The 8,303-nt window shown below is 41.7% G+C and overlaps 1 pseudogene; it reads left to right on the top strand.

Annotated features, from left to right (window-relative positions):
- The first annotated feature begins 4,732 nt into the window (after positions 1-4,732).
- On the top strand, positions 4,733-5,902 carry LOC129525984 (syncytin-1-like; annotated as a pseudogene).
- The last annotated feature ends 2,401 nt before the right edge of the window (positions 5,903-8,303 follow it).

Below are 8,303 nucleotides of genomic sequence, written 5' to 3' on the forward strand. Positions count from 1 at the left end.
CTCTTGCTTCTCTAGTTCTTTTAATTGTGATGTTAGGGTGTCAATTTTAGATCTTTCCTGCTTTCTCTTGTGGGCATTTAGTGCTATAAATTTCCCTCCACACACTGCTTTCAACGTGTCCCAGAGATTCTGGCATGTTGTGTGTTTGTTCTTGTTGGTTTCAAAGAACGTCTTTATTTCTGCCTTCATGTCGTTATGTACCTAGTAGTCATTCAGGAGCAGGTTGTTCAGTTTCCATGTAGTTGAGTTGTTTTGAGCGAGTTTCTTAATCCTGAGTTCTAGTTTGATTGCACTGTGGTCTGAGAGACAGTTTGTTATAATTTCTGTTCTTTTACATTTGCTGAGGAGAGCTTTACTTCCAATTATGTGGTCAACTTTGGAATAGGTGTGGTGTGGTGCAGAAAAGAATGTATATTCTATTCATTTGTGGTGGAGAGTTCTGTAGATGTCTATTCGTTCTGCTTGGTGCAGAGCTGAGTTCAATTCCTGGATATCATTGTTAACTTTCTGTCTCATTGATCTGTCTAATGTTGACAGTTGGGTGTTAAACTCTCCCATTATTTTTGTGTGGGAGTCTAAGTCTGTCTGTAGGTCTCTAAGGACTTGCTTTATGAATCTTGGTGCTCCTGTGTTGGGTGCATATATATTTAGGATAGTTAGCTCTTCTTGTTGAATTGATCCCTTTACCATTATGTAATGGCCTTCTTTGTCTCTTTTGATCTTTGTTGGTTTAAAGTCTGTTTTATCAGAGACTAGGATTGCAACCTCTGCCTTTTTTTTGTTTTCCATTTGCTTGGTAGACCTTCCTCCATCCTTTTATTCTGAGCCTATGTGTGTCTCTGCACGTGAGATGGGTTTCCTGAATACAACACACTGATGGGTCCTGACTCTTTATCCAATTTTCCAGTCTGTGTCTTTTAATTGGAGCATTTAGTCCATTTACATTTAAGGTTAATATTGTTATGTGTGAATTTGATCCTGTCATTATGATGATAGCTGGTTATTCTGCTCATTAGTTGATGCAGTTTCTTCCTAACCTTGATGGTCTTTTCAATTTGGCATGTTTTTGCAGTGGCTGATACCCATTGTTTCTTTCCATGTTAAGTGCTTCCTTCAGGAGCTCTTTTAGGGCAGTCCTGGTGGTGACAAAATCGGTCAGCATTTGCTTGTCTGTAAAGTATTTTATTTCTCCTTCACTTATGAAGCTTAGTTTGGCTGGATATGAAATGCTGGGTTGAAAATTCTTTTCTTTAAGAATGTTGAGTATTGGTCCCCACTCTCTTCTGGCCTGTAGAGTTTCTGCCTAGAGATCAGCTGTTAGTCTGATGGGCTTCCCTTTGTGGGTAATCCGACCTTTCTCTCTGGCTGCCCTTAACATTTTTCCCTTCATTTCAACTTTGGTGTATCTGACAATTATGTGTCTTGGAGTTGCTCTTCTCGAGGGTATCTTTGTGGCATTCTCTGTATTTCCTGAATTTGAATGTTGGTTTGCCTTGCTAGATTGGGGACGTTCTTCTGGATAATATCCTGCAGAGTGTTTTCCAACTTGGTTCCATTCTCCCTGTCACTTTCATGTACACCAATCAGATGTAGATTTGGTCTTTCCCATAGTCCCATATTTCTTGGAGGCTTTGTTTGTTTCATGTTATACTTTTTTCTCTAAACTTCTCACTTCATTTCATTCATTTCATCTTCCATCACTGATACCCTTTCTTCCAGTTGATCACATTGGCTACAGAGGCTTCTGCATTCATCACGCAGTTCTGAGCCTTGGTTTTCAGCTCCATCAGGCCCTTTAAGGACTTCTCCACATTGGTTATTCTAGTTAGCCATTCATCTAATTTTTTTTTCAAGGTTCTTAACCTCTTTGCCATTTGTTTGAACTTCCTCCTTTACCTCAGAGTAGTTTGATCATCTGAAGCCTTATTCTCTCAACTCGTCAAAGTCATTCTCCTCCAGCTTTGTTCCATTGCTGGTGAGGAGCTGTGTTCCTTTGGAGGGGGAGATGTGCTCTGATTTTTAGAGTTTCCAGTTTTTCTGCTCTGTTTTTTCCCCATCTTTGTGGTTTTATCTACCTTTGGTCTTTGATGATGGTGACGTACAGATGGGTTTTTGGAGTGGATGTCCTTTCTGTTTGTTAGTTTTCCTTCTAACAGTCAGGAGCCTCAGCTTCAGGTCTGTTGGAGTTTGCTGGAGGTCCATTCCAGACCCTGCTTTCCTGGGTATCAGCAGCTGTGACTGCAGAACAGTGGATATTGGTGAACCACAAATGTTGCTGCCTGATTTTTCCTCTGGAAGTTTTGTCTCGGAGGAATACCTGGCCGTGTGAGGTGTTAGTCCACCCCTACTGGGGGGTGCCTCCCAGTTAGGTTACTCAGGGTTCAGGGACCCACTTGAGGAGGCAGTCTGCCTGTTCTCAGATCTCAAGCTGCATGCTGGGAGAACGACTACTCTCTTCAAAGCTGTCAGACAGGGACATTTAAGTCTACAGATGTTACTGCTGCCTTTTGTTTGTCTGTGCCCTGCCTCCAGAGGTGGAGCTTACAGAGGCAGGCAGGCCTCCTTGAGCTGTGGTGGGCTCCACCCATTTTGAGCTTCTGGGATGCTTTGTTTACCTACTCAAGCCTTGGCAATGGTGGTTGCCCCTTCCCCAGCTTCCCTGCCACCCTGCAGTTTGATCTCAGACTGCTGTGCTAGCAATGAGTGAGACTCCGTGGGTGTAGGGCCCTCTGAGCCATGTGTGGGATATAATCTCCTGGTGTGCCGTTTGTTAAGCCCATTGGAAAAGCTCAGTATTAGGGTGGGAGTGACCCGATTTTCCAGGTGCCATTTGCCACCCCTTTCTTTGACTAGGAAAGGGAATTCCCTGACCTCTTGCACTTCCTGTGTGAGGTGATGCCTTGCCCTGTTTTGGCTCATGCATGGTGCGCTGCACCCACTGTCCTGCACCCACTGTCCGGCACTCCCCAGTGAGATGAATGCGGTACCTCATTTGGAAATGTAGAAATCACCCATCTTCTCCTGCACTCACCCTAGGAGCTGTAGACTGGAGCTGTTCCTATTCGGCCGTCTTGGCTCCTCCCCCCCAGGATATTCTTTTATTTTGCTATAGGCCTTAGTGTGCATGAAAATGTTTCTTCACAGATTCTATAAAAAGAGTGTTTCCAGACACCTAATTGAAAAGTAAGTTTTAACTCTGTGAACTGAGTGAACCATTCCCAAAGAAGTTGCACAGATAGCTTCTTTCTAGTTTTTATCTAGAGATACTCAGTTTTTCAATATAGGCCTCAGTGGGCTTGGAAATGTAACTTCACAGATTGTAAGAAAAGAGTGTTTCCCAGCAGGTTAAATACTTAGGGTTAAATTATCCAAAGGCACCAGGGTCCTCTGTGAGTAACTTATCCAGCCTATACTGGCTTATCCTCATCCCAAAACCCTAAAGCAACTAAAAGTGTTCCTTGGCATAACAGGTTTCTGCTGAATATGGATTCCCAGGTACAGCAAAATAGCCAGACCACTATATACACTAATTAAAGGAACTCAGACAGCCAATACCCATTTAGTAAGATGGACACCTGAAGCAGAAGAGGCTTTCCAGGCACTAAAGAAGGCCCTAACTTAAGCCCCAGTGTTAAGCTTCCCAACAGGGCAAGACTTTTCTTTATATGTCACAGAAAAAAACAAGAATAGCTCCAGGAGTCCTTACATAGGTCTGAGGGATGAGCTTGGAACCCGTGGCATACCTGAGTAAGGAAATTGATGCAGTGGCAAAGGGTTGTCCTCATTGTTTATGGATAGTGGTGGCAGTAACAGTCTAGGTATCTTTAGCAGTTAAAATAATACAAGGAAGAGATCTTACTGTGTGGACATCTTGTGATGTGAACAGCATACTCACTGCTAAAGGAGACTTGTGGCTGTCAGACAACTTTTTACTTAAATATCAGGCTCTATTATTTGAAGTGCTAGTGCTGTGAATGCACACTTCTGCAACTCTTAACCCAGGTACATTTCTTCCAGACAATAAAGAAAAGACAGAACATAATTGTCAACAAGTGATTGCTCAAACATACACCACTAGAGGGGACGTTTTAGAGGCTCCCTTCACTGATCCCAACCTCAACTTGTATACTGATAGAAGTTCCTTTGTAGAAAAATGACTTTGAATAGCAGGGTATGTGGTGGTCAGTGATAATGGAATAGTTGAAAGTAATCCCCTAACTCCAGGAACTAGTGCTCAGCTGGCAGAACTAATAGCCCTCACTTCGGCACTAGAATTAGAAGGAAAAAGGGTAAATGCATATATACAGATTCTAAGTAGGCTTTCCTAGTCCTCCATGCCCATGCAGCAATATAGAGAGAAAAGGAATTCCTAACTTCTGAGGGAAGATCTATCAAACATCAGGAAGCCATTAGGAGATTATTATTGGCTGCACAGAAACCTAAAGATGTGGCAGTCTTATACTGCTGGGGTCATCAGAAAGGAAAGGAAAGGGAAATAGCAGGGAACCACCAAGTGGATATTGAAACCAAAAGAGCCACAAGGCAGGAACCTCCATTAGAAATGCTTATAGAATGACCCCTAGTATGGGGTAATCACCTCTGGGAAACCAAGCCCCAGTACTCAGAAGTAGAAATAGGATGGGGAACCTCATGAGGACATAGTTTCCTCCCCTCAGGATGGCTAGCCACTGAAGAAGGAAAAATACTTTTGCCTGCAGCTAACCAATGGAAATTACTTAAAACCCTCTGTACCCATGCTCACCTGGTAAGCCTATTTAATACTACCCTCACTGGGCTCCATGAGGCCTCAGCCCAAAACCCTACTAAATGTTGGATGTGCCTCCACCTGCACTTCAGGCCATATATTTCAATCCCTGTACCTGAACAATGGAACAACTTCAGCACAGTAATAAACGCCACTTCCATTTTAGTAGGACTTCCTGTTTCCAATCTGGGAGTAACCCATACATCAAACCTCACCTGTGTAGAATTTAGCAATACTATAGAGACAATCAACTCCCAATGAATCAGGTGGGAAACTCCTCTCACACGAATAGTCTGCCTACCCTCAGGAATACTTTTTTTTTGTCTGTGGTACCTCAGCCTATCGTTGTTTGAATGGCTCTTCAGAATCTATGTGCTTCCTCTCATTCTTAGTGTCCCCATGACCATCTACACTGAACAAGATTTACACAATCATGTACCTAAGCCCCGCAACAAAAGAGTACCCATTCTTCCTTTTGTTATTGGAGCAGGAGTGCTAGGTGGACTAGGTACTGGCATTGGCAGTATCACAACCTCTGCTCAGTTCTACTACAAACTATCTCAAGAACTAAATGGTGACATGGAATGGGTTGCTGACTCCCTGGTCACCTTGCAAGATCAACTTAACTCCCTAGCAGCAGTAGTCCTTCAAAATCAAAGAGCTTTAGACTTGCTAACCACTGAAAGTGGGGGAATCTGTTTATTATTAGGGCAAGAATGCTGTTATTATGTAAATCAATCTGGAATCATGACTGAGAAAGTTAAAGAAATTTGAGATTGATTACAACGTAGAACAGAGGAGCTTCAAAACACTGAACTCTGGGGCCTTGTCAGCCAATGGATGCCCTGGATTCTCCCCTTCTTAGAACCTCTAGTAGCTATAATATTGCTACTCCTCTTTGGACCCTGTATCTTTAACCTCCTTGTTAAGTTTGTCTCTTCCAGAATCGGAGCTGTAAAGCTACAAATCATTCTTCAAACGGAGCCCCAGATGCAATCCATGACTAAAATCTACCACAGATTCCTGGGCTGGCCTGCTAGCCCATGCTCTGATGTTAATGATATGGAAGCCACCCCTCCTGAGGAAATCTCAACTGCACAACCCCTACTCTGCTCCAATTCAGCAGGAAGCAGTTAGAGTTGTCATTGGCCAACCTCCCCAACAGCACTTGGGTTTTCCTCTTGAGAGGTGGAACTGAGAGACAGAACTACCTGGATTTCCTAAGCTGACTAAGAATCCCTAAGCCTAGCTGGCAAGGTGACTGCTTCCACCTTTAAACATGGGGCTTGCAACTGAGCTCACATCCACCTAAAAAGATAGTAAAGACAGCTCACTAAAATGCTAATTATGCAAAAACTGGAGATAAAGAAATAGCCAATCATCTATTGTCTGAGAGCACAGCAGGAGGGTCAATGATCAGATTATAAACCCAGACATTCAAACTGGCAATGTCTACTCTCTTTGGGTCCCCTCCCTTTGTATGGGAGCTCTGTCTTCACTCTATTAAAGCTTGCAACTGAAAAAAAAAAAAAAAAAAAAAAGAAAAGAAAAGAAAAGAAAAGAAGAGTGTTTCCAACCTGCTGAATCAAAAGAAATGTTTCACTCTGTGAACTGATTGCACACATCACCAACCAGTTTCTTTTCTTTCTTTTTTTTTTGAGACAGAGTCTTGCTCTGTTGCCCAGGCTGGAGAGCAGTGGCACAATCTTTGCTCACTGCAAGCTCTGCCTCCCAGGTTCATGTCATTCTCCTACCTGAGGCTCCCAAGTAGCTGGGACTACAGGCACCCACCACCACACCCGACTAATTTTTTTTGTATTTTTTTTTTTTTTAAGTAGAGACAGGGTTTCACTGTGTTGGCCAGGATGGTCTCAATCTCCTGACCTCATGATCTGCTCACCTCATCCTCCCAAAGTGCTGGGATTACAGGCATAAGCCACTGTGCCTGGCCACAAACCAGTTTCAAAGAAAGCTTTTTTCTAGTTTTTATCATGGCATATTTGATATTTCACTATAGGGCTTACTGCACTTGGAATGTCCCTTTGCAGATTCTACAAAAAGAGTGCTTCCAAACTGCTGAATCAAAAGAAAGGTTTAACTCTGTGAGACGAATCCACACATCACAAAGGAGTTTCACAGATAGCTTCTTTCTAGTTTTCATCTAGAAATATTTGGTTTTTCATTATAGGCTTCAGTGGGCTCTGAAATATCCCTTCGCAGATTCTACAAATATTGTTCCCAACCTGCTGAATCAAAAGAGAAGATTCACCCTGTGAACTAAATGCACACATCACAAAGCATTTTCACAGATAGCTTTCTTCTAGTTTTTATTTTGGGATATTCAGTTTTTCACTGTATACCTCAATGGCATCTGAAATGTCCCTTTGCAGATTCTACAAGAAGGGTGTTTCCAAACTGCTGAATTAAAAATAAGGTTTCATTCTGTTAGTTGAATGCACACATCAAAAAGCACTTTCACGGAGGGATCCTTTCTATTTTTTATTTCAAAATATTCTGTTTTTCACTAAAGACTTCAGTGGACTCCAAAATATCCCTTCACCAATACTACAAAAAGAGTGTTTACAAACTGGTGAATCAAAAGTAAGATTTAACTCTGTGAGCTGATTTCACACATCACAAAGCAGTTTCACAGATAGCTTCTTTCTGGTTTGAATTCAGGATATTTGGTTTTTCACTATAGGACTTAATGCCCTCCAAAATATCCTTTCACATTTTCTAGAAAAAGATTGTTTCCAAACTACTGAATCAAAAGAAAGATTTAATTCTGTGAGTTGAATGCACTCATTGTAAAGCAGTTTCAAGATAGCTTATTTCTAGTTTTTATTTCAGGATATTCAGTTTTTTACTATAGGCCTTAGTTGGCTCTGAAATATCCCTTCACAGACTCTACAAAAAAAAGTTTCCAACCTGCTGAATTGAAAGTAAGGTTTAACTCTGTGACCTAAATGAACAAGTCACCAAGCAGTTTCACAAACAGCTTCTTTCTAGTTTTTATCTAGGGTAATTCAGCTTTTCTGTATAGGCCTCAGTGGGCATTAAAATGTCCCTTCACAGACTCTACAAAAAGAGTATTCCCACCTGCTGAATCAAAAGGAAGGTTTCACTCTGTGAGCTGATTGCACACATTACAAAGCGGTTTCACAGATAGCTTCTTTCTAGTTTTTATTGCGGGATATTCTGTTTTTCATTTTTGGCTTTATAGAGCCCCAAAATGTCCCCTTGCAGGCCCTACTAAAATAGTTTTGAATTCACACATCACAAAGCAGTTTCACAGATAGCTTCTTTCTAGTTTTTATCTGGGGAAATTTGGTTTTTCACTATAGATCTCAATGGGCTCCCAAATGTTCCTTCACAGATTCTCCAAAAAGAGTGTTACAAACCTGCTTATTAAAAAGAGTGTTACAAACCTGCTTATTAAAAAGAGAGGTTTAGAGCTGTGAGCTGAATCCACACATCACAAAGCAGTTTCACAGACAACTTCTTTCAAGTTTTTATCGTGGGATATTCAGTTTTTCAA

The sequence above is a fragment of the Gorilla gorilla genome, chromosome 10 (genome assembly GCF_029281585.2).
Source record: "Gorilla gorilla gorilla isolate KB3781 chromosome 10, NHGRI_mGorGor1-v2.1_pri, whole genome shotgun sequence".
Lineage (NCBI taxonomy): Eukaryota > Metazoa > Chordata > Mammalia > Primates > Hominidae > Gorilla > Gorilla gorilla.